General features: G+C 42.6%; 1 long non-coding RNA gene across 7 annotated transcripts in view; it reads left to right on the plus strand.

Moving 5' to 3' along the window:
- LOC108352569 (uncharacterized) overlaps positions 1-18,175 on the plus strand; it is a 43,262-nt gene that overhangs the window by 141 nt on the left and 24,946 nt on the right. For 3 of the 7 annotated variants that reach the window (XR_005492621.2, XR_005492624.2, XR_001840896.3), the window contains exons 1-2: positions 6-2,974; positions 3,090-3,181. This is a non-coding gene — a long non-coding RNA (uncharacterized LOC108352569). Of the gene's footprint in view, positions 1-5; positions 2,975-3,089; positions 3,182-4,003; positions 4,381-16,206; positions 16,344-18,175 lie in introns of those variants that run through there. The other 4 variants (XR_005492625.2, XR_010057096.1, XR_010057095.1 and 1 more) reach the window with 4 other exon arrangements.

Raw genomic sequence — 18,175 nt, forward strand, 5'->3', positions numbered from 1 at the left:
GTAAGCTCGCTCTCTGGAGGAGTCGGGCATGTGGGTGTGGGGGGACACACACGAGGGCACCGTATGTGTGTGTGTGTGTGTTAGTGTGTGCTTGGAGTGTTCATATCAGCTCCACATGGAGGTGTCAGAGAGGATTTGCTAGATGTGAGCCCTTAATTCATCCATAAGGGGAACTGGGGATGTCTCCAGCCCTGTTATCCTTTCTGATGATCATCTCTCAGAGCAGGTCTTCTCTTGGGTTCTAAATTTTAAGGGGTGCAAGTTGTTTTTAGAAGATAGGAAAGGGGTTTGCCTCTTTTGTAATAAATCCTCTGATAAGGTGAGACTCCAAGATTTTATTTCTAGGTTATACCCATCCTTGTCTACATTTGGAGTGTGTGTGTGTGTGTGTGTGTGTGTGTGTGTGTGTGTGTGTGTGTATGTTCCCATTATGGATGAATTAAGGACTCACATCTAGCAAATCCTCTCTGACACCTCCATGTGGAGCTGATATGAACACTCCAAGCACACACTAACACACACACACACACACACACGCACGTGCACATTCCTGTACACATTAGTATTTTAAAAAGACTTTTTTGAACAGTTATAAGTTACTCCCCTTAAAACAAAGCCCAAAAGCACAACAACAACAATAACAACAACAGCAACAACCGTGAGTGTGATAATGTGAGTTATTGTGAGTGTGAGAATGTGAGTTATTTCTTATTACTTGTATTTCCCTAGGACTTTAAACACAGTGAGTACAGGTCTAGTGTTTCCCCTGTGAGTCTTCATGAGCTTCTGCTCATTAAGTGCTTGACAGACGAGTGGAATCTCTAGAGGAATGGCGTCTGGAAGCTCTCTCTGGGGTGTGTAACCCTCTCTGTCGGGGAAGGCATGAGGTCAGAAATGAAGATACAGCATCTTGGGAGTCCAATGGGAGTTTATTTATGGAAAGTAGTACCTTATTCTTTAGAAAACTTCACGTATAATATAGGTAGGAATATTGACTCAATGAAACCTATATTTAGCTTAGCATAGTGCCTGGCACTAGGCATTTAATAAATATTTATTGAATGAATGATGCGTGAATGTCTCTGATGGTTTGCTTCTTTTTCTTGCTTCTCTGCCAAGAGAGAAATTAATAAAGTCAAGTGGATTCATGGCTAGTTAGCTAATGCTTGGTTATGTTTCCTGACTCAGCATTTCTTGGGTGACTGGCTGGGAATTAACATGATGACTTAGGGATGTTTACTAAATTGAAAGTGACCTTCTTCAAGCAGAAATTTCAAACACTTAATGTAATGACCTAAATGATAGTTTTCCTAATTGAAGCAAGATTTAATTGTAGGGAAGCCAACCTTTCTTTATAATTAAAAAAAAATCGGTTTAAAAACCATAAACAAGTCCCTCCCTCAATATTAGAACATTGCATATGAGATAAATTTAGATCATGTAATAGAATGGGATTAATCTTCACAGTAGCCATATCCTCTGGGAGTGCAGCCCCTGCTCAGGTCGAGCATCCTAGGACACTTTATGAGATGTTCCCAAGAGTGATAGTCACTGACTGACCTCTAAAGCTCCAGAATGCTCCTGCCCGTGACTCTACTCTTTCTCTGTTTGACGAACGTTTTATTTACAGTGTTTATGTGTGTGTTTTATTTACAGTGTTTATGTGTGTGTATTTGTGGCATGTGCGTGTTTGTGGGGCATAAGTGTACATGGAAGTCAAAGGGTAACTTGTAGCAGCTCTCTTCCACCATGTGGGTTCCGGGAACTGAACTCAGGTCATCAGGCATGGTATCAAGTAAGCCACACCACCAGCTCTTCCACCTTACTTTTTACACCATTCTCTCTCCTAGAGTCTTCTTTTCCTCAGAGGACCAGGACTCCAGGTTGCCTCATTTCACTTTCCAGCACTTTTGACTTCAGGACAGTGGCATCAGACCTGGCCTTATCTGTTTGGCCATACTATGAGGAGCACTCTCCCTTTCAAAAGCCAAAGTAAATAAGCCAGGCTAAAGGTTACTGAGTGGCAGTAACCAGCCACGTCTAACTCCCTGGAATGTTCAACCCCAGTCATCCCTTTTGTGTGAAGTAGCTATACAGTTTCTAATCCTGAAGCCTCAACACTCATGGGTGCATCGAAACTTGGAGAGGTTAGACCCGCTTTCTAAAAGTGTGGTCATTGTGATAGTTGAATAAATATTGTGAGAGGGCAGGGGAGAATCATCTGGCTCAGTCAGTAAAGTGTTTGTCACGTGGATCTGAGTCTTCAGAACCCATGTTAAAGAGCTTGTAATCACAGCACTGGGAAGGAAGCAGAAGTGGATCTCTGGGGCTTGCTGGCTGGCCAGCCTGGCATACTTAATCAGAAACTCCCAGGCCACTGAGAGAGACTCTGGATCAAAGAACAAGGTAGGCTGCACCTGATGAAGGACACCGAAACTGACCTTACACACACACACATACACACACACACACACACACACACACACACACACACACACACACACACACACACAAATACAGTTGGGCTGCCCTCTTTCACCAGCCCACCTCTGCCCATTAGGTAGCCATGGTCCATTCTTCCAGGAGGCCAGTGAGGGGTCAGGTCAGCTCCCTAGGCCCTCCTATCAGTACGGTCATAGCAGCTGAGTGGCCATAGGCAGGATCCTGCTTTTAACTATATCTGATGGAACATTCCCACTGTAACGGTCCCTTCTTGGCTCCAGAATACCTCCAGATGGATCTCTGGTGGACTACAAGACAGTTTCTAACATGATGACAGGGAAAGTGATACATGGCAAATTACCATATCAGAGACGCAGACGTTCTCCCAGAGTGATCGGATGTGAATTCCCTATGTCCCAACTTTTGTCCTAGAAATAAAGAGGGCAGGCTGCGGAGGGCCCTCACAGCTTTAAAACTGCAACAAGAAGCAGTTGTCAACGTGGAGGACAGATGCTTAACACTTAAGGCCAAGGTAGGCACTTACACAGGGTCAACCCCTCCTATATGATTGCTACTGAGAATGCTGCACAGCTGTCTTGCTTCAGGTGCTAAGGGAAGTTGACTTGGGCATGCTTTTATTTGTCTAGGAAGAAGGCAATGAGAAATGGATATGCCAGTTTATTAAAAGCGTGACTGGGGTCAACCGAGGCTTCAGTGGAGTTAGCTATCAGTGCTACAGGTATAATTATATTTTCTTTCTTAGCAGTTAAACATGGGTTATATTTAAGGGAGGTAACAGTTTGATGATTTTGGCAAAAGAGCCACTTAGGGTATCCAATTCCCCCCAGATTTTGATCTAGTCCAGTTTTTCTTAAAGAACTCCTTCCAAGATCATCTAGAATATGCTATGTCCATTGGGAAAATTGGTGTCTACCAGGACTGTCCTGGTAGCAATCTCTCTGTAACCAGGGGTGCTATCCTCAGCAACCCATCTTCAGAGTGATACTTGAAACTGAAACCCTAAGGTAATAGAAGAAGCCTCTGCGTGGTCTTTGGCTGAGATCTAGAACCTATGTAGGCTTGTGAAGCCGTAGCCCAAGAAAGGACTAAGATATGTCCAGTTCTGTATATTTCCATTGTCCCTCAAGAAAGATGTCTGGAAAGAAGAGAACTTTGAGTCTGTGTGTCTGGGAGATGTTAAATGGGGCCTCCTCTACCTGGTCCTGCATTCAGAGTTCTGCTGCTTGCTGGTGCTGGAACATGCTCCCCCACCCCCATTCTATTTATCAATGCTGGGATTAAAGGTGTATACTACCACTGGACTTAAGCTTTTCTTCACCTAGAATTTGTCCCAGGCTGACCTTGATCTAGGAGATCTGTTTGGCTTTATCTCCAGGGATTAAATGTGTGTACCATCATTTCTGGATCTAAATTTAGTTAGGTAGGATCTTGCCCCAAACTCCTACACCCTTAATGGCTATCTCCTAGAACATAGGATTCAACTACTTCCTAGTGCCTCTTTAATATTTAAACCATATATTTCATATTTTTCCTTTCTAAGGTTGCTACGTTTGCTCGAAATGCTGTTCATGAGACTCAGCCAGAGAGCAAAGGCTCTGCTGGGCGTTTCTGAGGCTTCCTTTGTCAATGCAGTTAATCCAAGTCTCTTCACCTTAGCCTCAGGCTGACTCTTCAGACAAGAGCAAAAACCATATTCTTTATCAAAATACCACAAAAACAGTCTTCAGGCCACGTACTGAAATTCTTCTCCACTGAAACCTCTTGAGCCAGGTTTGCACAGTTTAAATCACTCTTACTAACAAAATCTTCTACTCCTACTATGATGGCCCATTAAACCTCTGGTAAAGCATTCCACGGATTTCTAAGTCCAAAGTCCCAAAATCCACATTCTTCCTAACACAGCAATACCCCAGTTCCTGGTACCAACTTCTGTCTTAGTTAGGGTTTTACTGCTGTGAACAGACACCGTGACCAAGGCAACTCTTTTTTTTTTTTTTCCTTTTTTTCGGAGCTGGGGACCAAACCCAGGGCCTTGCGCTTCCTAGGCAAGCGCTCTACCACTGAGCTAAATCCCCAACCCCGACCAAGGCAACTCTTATAAGGACAACATTTAATTGCACCTGGCTCACAGGTTCAGAGGTTCAGTCCAGTATCATCAAAGTAGCCATGGTGCAGGAGGAGCTGAGAGTTCTACATCTTCATCTGAAGGCTGCTAGCAGAAGCCTGGCTTCCAGGCAGCTAGGATGAGGGTCTTAAAGCCCCCACACACAGTGACACACCTACTCCAACAAGGCCACACCTACTCCAACAGGGCCACACTTTCTAATAGTGCCACTCCCTGGGCCAAGCACATAGAAATCATTACACACCAGGTGTGCATTTGGGGAGATTAGAAAGAACAACATCATTTTTGCCCAAGTTTGGTCATAATGTCTCAAAGATAAGGGCTATCTTTTTTCTTACTGGAATGGCTATGAACGAGATGAATCAAATAATGAGACTGTCTTGTCCTGATAGCCTTGCTGAAGGCATGAGAACACTCTGGGTAGCCTGGTCATAGGAAGAAGGCTTACTCCGCCAGGGGCCTTACACAGAGCAGAGCATGAACTTGTGGCCTCCAACTCCTTGAGCATGGATGGATTTCCCTTCACTTCCCTCTTCAGAGAGGCTGAAATGACCTTTAAGACATTAAGACCTTTATCACATTATCCAGTGATACCATATTGGAGGCAAACTGAGTCAGCTTTGAAGCACTTTGCTTCTGTTGCCAGACATTCCCTTAAAGGAACTTTTCTATATGAGAGTTCCCATGATGGCAGATGGGGAAGGTGATCTCCACTTCTGAGTGTCATTTGATTGGCCTAGGTATTAGGAATATAATTGGTGATCTGTTCTGAGGTTAACAGTTTCTTTGCCATCGATCTTACAGGCTGCCCTCCCACCAAGCCAGCTCTATGTGCTTTTACTCTCTCAGTGTTGTAGAGGGCAAAGGCCAATGAGATGTTCTCCGGAGGTCCAGCCCCTCCTCCTGAATTATTTGGTCGCTTCCTTCTACCTATTTTCCGAACTCAGAGCCTCTTCTGTGCACAAACAGGCTATGCTGGGTTCTCTCTGAGATAGGTTCTTTTACTGTTGCCCTAGTAACAGGATTATTAAGCCGAGTTCCAGCCCTGGAGTATTTGTTCCTGGTGAGGTAATGTCTGTCGCATCCAGCCTTTCTTCCCTTCTCACTCCCACTCCCTCACTTCAGTCCGTCTGTCCCTCACACTTAGCCTGCTGTCCTGTCCCATCCCTGGCCTAAGTGCCCACCCTCTTTGAGGGAGCTTTCTCAGGCTTAGGAATTCCTCCTTGGCCAATTCCCATCAAAGTGGCTTTCAAAGATGCCCTAAAGTATAACCCAATGTGCAGCAGTATTTTAAGCAGAGCAAGTCATCGCTGAAGGGGATGCTTAGGGGATAGGGTAAATCAAGATTAGAAGGGGGAATCCTCAGGCCCAATGAGGTAACGCAGTGTGAAGTTTATCCACATGGTGTTTCTCAGTGCTCAGCATCCAATAGCTTGTCAGCCTAAAGTTTCTTAACTTAAAATTCACTTTCCTCAAGTACAAAATCGAGCTAATGTGCGTGACTTCACCTGATGGCTAAAGAGCTCATCATTTAGTGTTGGCTTAGGGTTGTAGAGATGGCTCACAGTAAAGTGCCTGATGCCAAGTATGAGGACCCAAGTTCAAGTCCTAGCACCATGGGAAAAGCTGGGTGCCAGGGCACACATCTGAAACCTCAGCCTGAGATGAAGCGCATTGGGGCCAGAACAGGCAGATCCTGGAGTCTTTCTGGCTCTCCAGTTTAGCTGAGATGGTGAATTTCAGGTTTAGTGAGAGATTCTGCCTCAAAAAATAAAGTGGAGATAGGGAGGAGGTTCAGCAGTCCTATCAGGAAGGGACTTAGAACTCCACTCCCCCCTATTCCCAGAACCCCAGGAACACAGGCTGCAAAGACTAGTGGTTCCCACTCTCTCCTCCTCACACAGCAGCACATGGAACCTTACAGAGTCAGGGGGATCTGAGGATGCCACCTTTCAACTCAGCAGAGCTGTGCCAGCAGCCTGCTCCACAAGCACCTTTTGTTTTTTATTTTCTATTATTTAATGTTCATGCTTGCACACATGCCTCTGATGGATTTGCTCTTTCTTTCTTTTTTTTTTTTTTTAATCTTAAATTTTTTTTTTTTAACTTGAGTATTTCTTATATACATTTCGAGTGTTATTCCCTTTCCCGGTTTCCGGGCAAACATCCCCCTCCCCCCTCCCCTTCCTTATGGGTGTTCCCCTCCCAACCCTCCCCCCATTGCCGTCCTCCCCCCAACAGTCTAGTTCACTGGGGGTTCAGTCTTAGCAGGACCCAGGGCTTCCCCTTCCACTGGTGCTCTTACTAGGATATTCATTGCTACCTATGGGGTCAGAGTCCAGGGTCAGTCCATGTATAGTCTTTAGGTAGTGGCTTAGTCCCTGGAAGCTCTGGTTGCTTGGCATTGTTGTGCTTTTGGGGTCTCGAGCCCCTTCAAGCTCTTCCAGTTCTTTCTCTGATTCCTTCAATAGGGGACCTATTCTCAGTTCAGTGGTTTGCTGCTGGCATTCGCCTCTGTATTTGCTGTATTCTGGCTGTGTCTCTCAGGAGCGATCTACATCCGGCTCCTGTCGGTCTGCACTTCTTTGCTTCATCCATCTTGTCTAATTGGGTGGCTGTATATGTATGAGCCACATGTGGGGCAGGCTCTGAATGGGTGTTCCTTCAGTCTCTGTTTTAATCTTTGCCTCTCCCCTCCCTGCCAAGGGTATTCTTTTTCCTCATTTAAAGAAGGAGTGAAGCATTCACATTTTGATCATCCGTCTTGAGTTTCGTTTGTTCTAGGGATCTAGGGTAATTCAAGCATTTGGGCTAATAGCCACTTATCAATGAGTGCATACCATGTATGTCTTTCTGTGATTGGGTTAGCTCACTCAGGATGATATTTTCCAGTTCCAACCATTTGCCTACGAATTTCATAAACTCGTTGTTTTTGATAGCTGAGTAATATTCCATTGTGTAGATGTACCACATTTTCTGTATCCATTCCTCTGTTGAAGGGCATCTGGGTTCTTTCCAGCTTCTGGCTATTATAAATAAGGCTGCGATGAACATAGTGGAGCACGTGTCTCTTTTATATGTTGAGGCATCTTTTGGGTATATGCCCAAGAGAGGTATAGCTGGATCCTCAGGCAGTTCAATGTCCAATTTTTTGAGGAACCTCCAGACTGATTTCCAGAATGGTTTTACCAGTCTGCAATCCCACCAACAATGGAGGAGTGTTCCTCTTTCTCCACATCTTCGCCAGCATCTGCTGTCACCTGAGTTTTTGATCTTAGCCAATCGCACTGGTGTGAGGTGAAATCTCAGGGTTGTTTTGATTTGCATTTCCCTTATGACTAAAGATGTTGAACATTTCTTTAGGTGTTTCTCAGCCATTCGGCATTCCTCAGCTGTGAATTCTTTGTTTAGCTCTGAACCCCATTTTTTGATAGGGTTATTTGTTTCCCTGCGGTCTAACTTCTTGAGTTCTTTGTATATTTTGGATATAAGGCCTCTATCTGTTGTAGGATTGGTAAAGATCTTTTCCCAATCTGTTGGTTGCCGTTTTGTCCTAACCACAGTGTCCTTTGCCTTACAGAAGCTTTGCAGTTTTATGAGATCCCATTTGTCGATTCTTGATCTTAGAGCATAAGCCATTGGTGTTTTGTTCAGGAAATTTTTTCCAGTGCCCATGTGTTCCAGATGCTTCCCTAGTTTTTCTTCTATTAGTTTGAGTGTGTCTGGTTTGATGTGGAGGTCCTTGATCCACTTGGACTTAAGCTTTGTACAGGGTGATAAGCATGGATCGATCTGCATTCTTCTACATGTTGACCTCCAGTTGAACCAGCACCATTTGCTGAAAATGCTATCTTTTTTCCATTGGATGGTTTTGGCTCCTTTGTCAAAAATCAAGTGACCATAGGTGTGTGGGTTCATTTCTGGGTCTTCAATTCTATTCCATTGGTCTATCTGTCTGTCTCTGTACCAATACCATGCAGTTTTTATCACTATTGCTCTGTAATACTGCTTGAGTTCAGGGATAGTGATTCCCCCTGAAGTCCTTTTATTGTTGAGGATAGCTTTAGCTATCCTGGGTTTTTTGTTATTCCAGATGAATTTGCAAATTGTTCTGTCTAACTCTTTGAAGAATTGGATTGGTATTTTGATGGGGATTGCATTGAATCTGTAGATTGCTTTTGGTAAAATGGCCATTTTTACTATATTAATCCTGCCAATCCATGAGCATGGGAGATCTTTCCATCTTCTGAGGTCTTCTTCAATTTCTTTCCTCAGTGTCTTGAAGTTCTTATTGTACAGATCTTTTACTTGCTTGGTTAAAGTCACACCGAGGTACTTTATATTATTTGGGTCTATTATGAAGGGTGTCGTTTCCCTAATTTCTTTCTCGGCTTGTTTCTCTTTTGTATAGAGGAAGGCAACTGATTTATTTGAGTTAATTTTATACCCAGCCACTTTGCTGAAGTTGTTTATCAGCTTTAGTAGTTCTCTGGTGGAACTTTTGGGATCACTTAAATATACTATCATGTCATCTGCAAATAGTGATATTTTGACCTCTTCTTTTCCGATCTGTATCCCTTTGATCTCCTTTTGTTGTCTGATTGCTCTGGCTAGAACTTCAAGAACTATATTGAATAAGTAGGGAGAGAGTGGGCAGCCTTGTCTAGTCCCTGATTTTAGTGGGATTGCTTCAAGTTTCTCTCCATTTAGTTTAATGTTAGCAACTGGTTTGCTGTATATGGCTTTTACTATGTTTAGGTATGGGCCTTGAATTCCTATTCTTTCCAGGACTTTTATCATGAAGGGGTGTTGAATTTTGTCAAATGCTTTCTCAGCATCTAATGAAATGATCATGTGGTTCTGTTCTTTCAGTTTGTTTATATAATGGATCACGTTAATGGTTTTCCGTATATTAAACCATCCCTGCATGCCTGGGATGAAGCCTACTTGATCATGGTGGATGATTGTTTTGATGTGCTCTTGAATTCGGTTTGCCAGAATTTTATTGAGTATTTTTGCGTCGATATTCATAAGGGAAATTGGTCTGAAGTTCTCTTTCTTTGTTGTGTCTTTGTGTGGTTTAGGTATAAGAGTAATTGTGGCTTCGTAGAAGGAATTCGGTAGGGCTCCATCTGTTTCAATTTTGTGGAATAGTTTGGATAATATTGGTATGAGGTCTTCTATGAAGGTTTGATAGAATTCTGCACTAAACCCGTCTGGACCTGGGCTCTTTTTGGTTGGGAGACCTTTAATGACTGCTTCTATTTCCTTAGGAGTTATGGGGTTGTTTAACTGGTTTATCTGTTCCTGATTTAACTTTGATACCTGGTATCTGTCTAGGAAATTGTCCATTTCCTGAAGATTTTCAAATTTTGTTGAATATAGGTTTTTATAGTAAGATCTGATGATTTTTTGAATTTCCTCCGAATCTGTAGTTATGTCTCCCTTTTCATTTCTGATTTTGTTAATTTGGATGCACTCTCTGTGTCCTCTCGTTAGTCTGGCTAAGGGTTTATCTATCTTGTTGATTTTCTCAAAGAACCAACTTTTGGTTCTGTTGATTCTTTCTATGATCCTTTTTGTTTCTACTTGGTTGATTTCAGCTCTGAGTTTGATTATTTCCTGCCTTCTACTCCTCCTGGGTGTATTTGCTTCTTTTTGTTCTAGAGCTTTTAGGTGTGCTGTCAAGCTGCTGACATATGCTCTTTCCTGTTTCTTTCTGCAGGCACTCAGCGCTATGAGTTTTCCTCTTAGCACAGCTTTCATTGTGTCCCATAAGTTTGAGTATGTTGTATCTTCATTTTCATTAAATTCTAAAAAGTTTTTAATTTCTTTCTTTATTTCTTCCTTGACCAGGTTATCATTGAGTAGAGCATTGTTCAATTTCCACGTATATGTGGGCATTCTTCCCTTATTGTTATTGAAAACCAGTTTTAGGCCGTGGTGGTCCGATAGCACGCATGGGATTATTTCTATCTTTCTGTACCTGTTGAGGCCTGTTTTTTGACCAATTATATGGTCAATTTTGGAGAAAGTACCATGAGGAGCTGAGAAGAAGGTATATCCTTTTGCTTTAGGATAGAATGTTCTATAAATATCCGTTAAGTCCATTTGGCTCATGACTTCTCTTAGTCTGTCGACATCACTGTTTAATTTCTGTTTCCATGATCTGTCCATTGATGAGAGTGGGGTGTTGAAATCTCCCACTATTATTGTGTGAGGTGCAATGTGTGTTTTGAGCTTTAGTAAGGTTTCTTTTACGTATGTAGGTGCCCTTGTATTTGGAGCATAGATATTTAGGATTGAGAGTTCATCTTGGTTGATTTTTCCTTTGATGAATATGAAGTGTCCTTCCTTATCTTTTTTGATGACTTTTAATTGAAAATTGATTTTATTTGATATTAGAATGGCTACTCCAGCTTGCTTCTTCTGACCATTTGCTTGGAAAGTTGTTTTCCAGCCTTTCACTCTGAGGTAGTGTCTGTCTTTGTCTCTGAGGTGTGTTTCCTGTAGGCAGCAGAATGCAGGGTCCTCGTTGCGTATCCAGTTTGTTAATCTATGTCTTTTTATTGGGGAGTTGAGGCCATTGATATTGAGAGATATTAAGGAATAGTGATTATTGCTTCCCGTTATATTCATATTTGGATGTGAGGTTATGTTTGTGTGCTTTCATTCTCTTTGTTTTGTTGCCAAGACGATTAGTTTCTTGCTTCTTCTAGGGTATAGCTTGCCTCCTTATGTTGGGCTTTACCATTTATTATCCTTTGTAGTGCTGGATTTGTAGAAAGATATTGTGTAAATTTGGTTTTGTCATGGAATATCTTGGTTTCTCCATCAATGTTAATTGAGAGTTTTGCTGGATACAGTAACCTGGGCTGGCATTTGTGTTCTCTTAGGGTCTGTATAACATCAGTCCAGGATCTTCTGGCCTTCATAGTTTCTGGCGAGAAGTCTGGTGTGATTCTGATAGGTCTCCCTTTATATGTTACTTGACCTTTTTCCCTTACTGCTTTTAATATTCTTTCTTTATTTTGTGCGTTTGGTGTTTTGACAATTATGTGACGGGAGGTGTTTCTTTTCTGGTCCAATCTATTTGGAGTTCTGTAGGCTTCTTGTATGTCTATGGGTATCTCTTTTTTTAGGTTAGGGAAGTTTTCTTCTATGATTTTGTTGAAGATATTTAGTGGTCCTTTGAGCTGGGAGTCTTCACTCTCTTCTATACCTATTATCCTTAGGTTTGATCTTCTCATTGAGTCCTGGATTTCCTGTATGTTTTGGACCAGTAGCTTTTTCCGCTTTACATTATCTTTGACAGTTGAGTCAATGATTTCTATGGAATCTTCTGCTCCTGAGATTCTCTCTTCCATCTCTTGTATTCTGTTGGTGAAGCTTGTATCTACAGCTCCTTGTCTCTTCTTTTGTTTTTCTATATCCAGGGTTGTTTCCATGTGTTCTTTCTTGATTGCTTCTATTTCCATTTTTAATTCCTTCAACTGTTTGATTGTGTTTTCCTGGAATTCTTTCAGGGATTTTTGCGATTCCTCTCTGTAGGCTTCTACTTGTTTATTAATGTTTTCCTGTGTTTCCCTAAGTGTGTTCATGTCTTTCTTGAAGTCCTCCAGCATCATGATCAAATATGATTTTGAAACTAGATCTTGCTTTTCTGGTGTGTTTGGATATTCCATGTTTGTTTTGGTGGGAGAATTGGGCTCCGATGATGGCATATAGTCTTGGTTTCTGTTGCTTGGGTTCCTGCGCTTGCCTCTCGCCATCAGATTATCTCTAGTGTTACTTTGTTCTGCTATTTCTGACAGTGGCTAGCCTGTCCTATAAGCCTGTGTGTCAGGAGTGCTGTAGACCTGTTTTCCTCTCTTTCAGTCAGTTATGGGGACAGAGTGTTCTGCTTTCGGGCGTGTAGTTTTTCCTCTCTACAGGTCTTCAGCTGTTCCTGTGGGCCTGTGTCTTGAGTTCACCAGGCAGCTTTCTTGCAGCAGAAAATTTGGTCTTACCTGTGGTCCCGAGGCTCAGGTTCGCTCGTGGGGTGCTGCCCAGGGGCTCTCTGCAGCGGCAGCAACCAGGAAGACCTGTGCCGCCCCTTCTGGGAGCTTCAGTGCACCAGGGTTCCAGATGGTCTTTGGCTTTTTCCTCTGGCGTCCGAGATGTGTGTGCAGGGAGCAGTCTCTTCTGGTTTCCCAGGCTTGTCTGCCTCTCTGAAGGTTTAGCTCTCCCTCCCACGGGATTTGGGTGCAGAGAACTGTTTATCCGGTCTGTTTCCTTCAGGGTCCGGTGGTGTCTCTGGCAGGGGTCCTGCCGCTCCTGGGCCCTCCCCCACGGGAGCCCAGAGGCCTTATACAGTTTCCTCTTGGGCCAGGGATGTGGGCAGGGGTGAGCAGTGTTGGTGGTCTCTTCCGCTCTGCAGCCTCAGGAGTGCCCACCTGACCAGGCGGTTGGGTCTCTCTCTCACCGGGTCTGGGAGCAGAGAGCTGCTGCGGGCTGGGATCCGCGGGTGTCGGACTTCCCGGATTTGCTCTTTCATTTGTTTTGTTCGTATATTGCTCAGTTAGATTTCAGGATTGTTGTTTCTCCACGTAGTTTCCGGTAGCTCCGTCTTCACTATCCTCCTCAGCCACATCTTATATACACCCTCTCTCTTATTCCTGTCTTTCCTTCTTTCGTCCTTACCATCTCCCCCTTCCTTTTAATTGTAATCTTTCATGAATGTAACACACTCTAAAATCTGTGGACCATAACGGTATCCCAACTCCCCCCACACGCTGTTCTACTCATCTTATTTCTTTTCAAAACCCATCTAATACTTAACCCTTATCCTTACCCACCCCACTTCCCTCCTCCTCTCTAATCTTGTTCACTGAGATCTGAGTACTCCACATTTGATTGTTTGTGTTCCAGCAGTTACTGAAGTTAAGGGAGGCAATTATCTATCAACTACTCTAACGTTTGCAGAGTGGGGATAGCAAGCAGCTGTGGCTGCTCTCTCAGTAATAGCCCACTCAGAGAATAATATAGAGCTTATACCAGGCACGGTGAGCTCCTAGACTGAAGAATTATTTTCCCAATTATATGCTCATCCAAGTCCCATGTGAACATTGCAAATACTTCAACTGAAGGAATATAGCTGATTTAAAAAAATAAACCAACCAGCAAAATAACACCAGATGCATAAATACCAACACAGTAACATAAGAAACATGAAAAACAAGACAGCACAACTCTTCCAAAAATTATTAACCTTAAAAGAATGGCAGCTACTGAAGTCAGCTAGAGGGAATCTCAGAAAACTCACAATAGAGATTTTAAGTGTGTGAAAAGACACAGACAGCTGAACAAAATAAAGAAGGTGATGGGTTATATGAAAGAAGGCTTCAACAAAAAGGTTGATACATCGAAGAAAACCCACTCTGAAATGCTGGAAATGAAAACCACAGTACACCAGATTAAAAAAACTCTGGCAAATCTCATCTGTCCTCTCTAAGGAGAGGACAGGAGCTTGAAGAAGAAGCGGAGGAACTGGACAACCCTGAAAGGACACTGATCAAATAATAAGTCACCAGTGGGAACCTTGAGATAAATTCAACACACCTTGAAAAGACCAGATCTACAGGTAATGGATGTACCAGAAGAAAGCTACAGTGAACATTTTTAAAGGTATCATAACAAAAGATTTCTCAAGAGTTAGGAAAAGAGGTAACAATCCATATACAAGACATTTAGGACACTACACAGAAAAACCAGAAAAGAATTTTATATCACATTCTAATTAGACACTAAATATACAGAATGAAGTATATTGAAACTGACAATGGGAAACATGAAGCTATCTGTAAAAGTGGAATCAGCAAAACACTGGATTATTCGACTGGAGCATTAAATGCTGTAAGGACTTGGAATAATGTACTTCAAGTTCTGAAAGATAACAACTGCCAGTATAGAATATTATGCCCAGTAAACTATGCCACAATGGGAGGAAACTCCCCATGATAAAAATAGTCTAAAGAGATTTATGAGCACTAAGCCAGTTCTACAGAAGCTACTCAAAGGAATCCTGCAGTCTGAAGAGAAAAACAAACCCACCCATGAAGCCACAGGAAGGCTTAAGCCATGCTAGAATGATAGAACGTGTGTGTGTGTGTGTGTGTGTGTGTGTGTGTGTGTGTGTGTAGGGGGGATCCACACACAATAAAATGAGCAAAATGGCAGGAGTCAGTACAAAACTTTCAGTAATAACTCTGAATATTAAGAGTCTCAGTTCTCTCACTAAAAGGCACAGGCTAGAAGATTGTATAAAGAGATCAGGAACCATTCACTTGCTGCCTCCAAGTAATGTGCTTCACCAGCAAAGACAGACACCATCTTAGAGTGGTAGAACCAACAGTGACAAGCAATGGACCTAAGCAACAAGCAGATGTCACTGTTCTAACATCTGACAGACAGACTTCAAAACTGATGAGAGAAGAAAGTCGCCTCATGTAGACTAAGAGAAAAAAATCCACCAAGAGGACATTATTAAGCATATATACCCCAAACTCAAATACTACTAGATCTAAATTTACAGAATAACCCCAGAGAAATAATAGTGGATGACTTCAATACTCCTACCATTGGATAGGTCATCCCAACAAAAATTAAATGGAAATGTTTGAATTAAATTATAGATCAAATGGCCTTAACAGAGATCTACAGAATGTTTTATACAAACACTGTAGAACATAGTTTTCACCACCAGCAGCACATGAACTTTCTCTAAAATAGACCAAATATTAAGACACGAAGCAAGACTTACCAAATACAGGAAAACAGAAATAAGTTCTTGTATTCTATCTGACCATAATGGGATAAGGCTACAAATCAATGGCAAGAGAAATTCAGAGCATACACGGTCGTGCACATTAAACAACAGAGATGAATGGTGAATGAATTTCTGAAGATTTCAAGAAGGGAATAAAAACATTGTCCTAGCATCAAAGGAAAATGAAACCAAAACATACCCAATCCTATGGGATACAACGCAAGCAGTTCATGGGGGCTGTTTATAACCCTAGGAGTTTACATGAAGAAAGCAGAGATAAACGGAGTGAGGTAGCGCACCTTTAATCCCAGTACTGGAGAAGTGGAGGCAGGTGTGTATCTCTTGAGTTTGAGGCTGGCCAGAGAGAGAGAGAGAGAGAGAGAGAGAGAGAGAGAGAGAGAGAGAGAGAGAGATCAACTAAGTGATTAGTAAACTGGGAATTAATGACTAGCTAAGAGTGATACTTGGAGGCAGAGGCAGGCATGTCTCTGAGTTTGAGGCCAGACTGCAGCATGGGTGAAGATGAAATGGGAACCTTTATTAGTTACTGGTGGGAGTGTAAATTGTCCTCTGTGGAAATCAGTGTGGAGATTTCTCAAAAAGCTAGATTTAAAGCTACCATATGACTCAACTCTATCACTGTTGGGCATGCACTCAAAGGGTTTCTGTGGTGGCTTAAAACACTTGGCCCATAGGGAGTAACACTGTTGAGAGGTGTGGCCTTGTTGGTAGACGTGTGTCATTGTAGGGGTGGGCTTCAAGAGCCTCCTCCTAGCAATGTGGGAGACAGACTTCTCCTGTTCGCCTTCAGAACAAGATGTAGAACTCTCAGCTTCTCCAGCACCATGCCTTCCTGGATGCTGCTGTGCTTTCCAACATGATGATAATGGACTGAAATTCAGAAGCAGTAATCCAACCACAATTAAATGTTGTCCTTTATAAATTAAATTGCTTTGGTCACGGTGTCTGTTCACATGAGTAAAACCCTAACTAAGAGTTCCATATCCTACTACAGAGATGTGTGTACACCCATGTTTGTTGCTGTTCTATTTGCAGGAGCTAAACATAGAATCCGTCTGGATATCTTTCAACTGATGAATGGATAATGAAAATATGGTATATATACACACGGTGGAATTTTATTCAGTTGTAAAGAAAAATGAAATTATAGAGTTCACGGGATGTGGGTGGAACTGGAAGACACTATACTAAGCGAGGTGATCAAGGCAAAGACAAAGACCATGTAGTTATGTAGTCTCATATGTAGTTTCTAGCTATGAATTTTTAGGTTTTTTTTTTTGTGTTTAACTTGGAGTGTCTGTAAAAATGAGGAAGTCAGAAAGAACCCATAAAAGGGGAAGGGGAAACGGACTTAATGTAGGAAGGTGATAGTATAACGTTTGTGATATGAAATAAGGGGCGACATGAAATAGGGGCTAAAGTTTTAGGGAGAATGAAGGCAGGGGGTGGGGGAGAGCAGCGGACAGGGTAGAGTTAACTAAAACTAAGGATGTGTGGGAAAGCCTTATAAGAGAAACGAAAAGGAAAGTTATTTTTAAAAACAGTTGATAGGGGGTACCCAGCATGAGTTGACAGCACTGCTCCCAGAAGACACAGGTATTAAACAAAAGCCCCAGTGCTGGAATGAGATTCCTCCCTACAAGTTATTGGTGAGGGAGGCACCAGAGGTCCCCAACATAACACAGGCAGTTGCCACCGCTCTTGGTCTCACAAGTAGAGGATAAGACCTTATTGCTGAGTATACTGCAGGCTTTGGTTGAAGAACATAGAGAAATCTGTCTCAGACTGTCTCAGACTCTCCCGTTGAGCTTTCATACTGCCAGAGGTGCTACTCAGTCATCTGACAGAAGACATCAATGGCCTCACTCTTGTCAGATGCTGAACGCTATGATACTGCTCTGCCAGGCAAGATGTGCCCATTGGTGCAATGGTCGTACTACTGTTCTGGGTAACTGACTGCTTTGAGGCCTGATGGACAGTAAGGAATTCATGTGTAGTACTGTAAATCTGGTCAAAGCCCAGCTTCCGGCATGTGTCAAGCTGCCCTCTAAATATTTATGCTCTCAGCTATGTATCTGTTCTATGCTCAACCTTGGCCAGAGGAATTTTTTTTTTCTTGCTCTGTGCAGCAGTTAACACAGAAACTCCTAATTGCTGAGAATAAGTGACTTTTGAGTCACTATAGAAGATGGACGGAATGAAGCACTCAAGAAATCAGAACAGTTGTGAATATCTGTTCAAGAACTGCACAAAAAATCAAGCTAGTCAAAATTGCAGCATGGATGTGTATGAGCGTGTATGCAGGGGCTCTCACAGGCCCCCATTCTTATCTGAGGAACTATTTGACAGTTGATGGTGTTATAGGAGGGAGAATCATTTTTCTTTGGGGTTGTGGCCACTGGTATCTTGCCCATGCCACAGTGGACGCCCCAGAACTGCATAGACATGGGTAGTACTGATTGGACTCGGTGGGTTATTAAAAACAATGTGGAAGGGAGCACGAGGTTGGGAGGGGTGTGTAGGACAGGAAGTGAGGCGTGGATCAGTAATCGAGTGCATTGTATATATGTGTGAAATTCCCAAAGAGTAAATAATATATTAAAAGCAAGGTGGAGCTGAATTGAGGAAGGTACCTGATGTGGACCTCTGGTCCCACAAGCACACATATAGTATAAGCACCCACTTATACATGCACCCACCCACAGGGACACGGACACACATACCAATCCCCCACAAGGAAAGGTAAATCAATGCTCGCA

This window comes from Rattus norvegicus, chromosome 13 (genome assembly GCF_036323735.1).
Source record: "Rattus norvegicus strain BN/NHsdMcwi chromosome 13, GRCr8, whole genome shotgun sequence".
NCBI classification, from domain to species: Eukaryota; Metazoa; Chordata; class Mammalia; order Rodentia; family Muridae; genus Rattus; species Rattus norvegicus.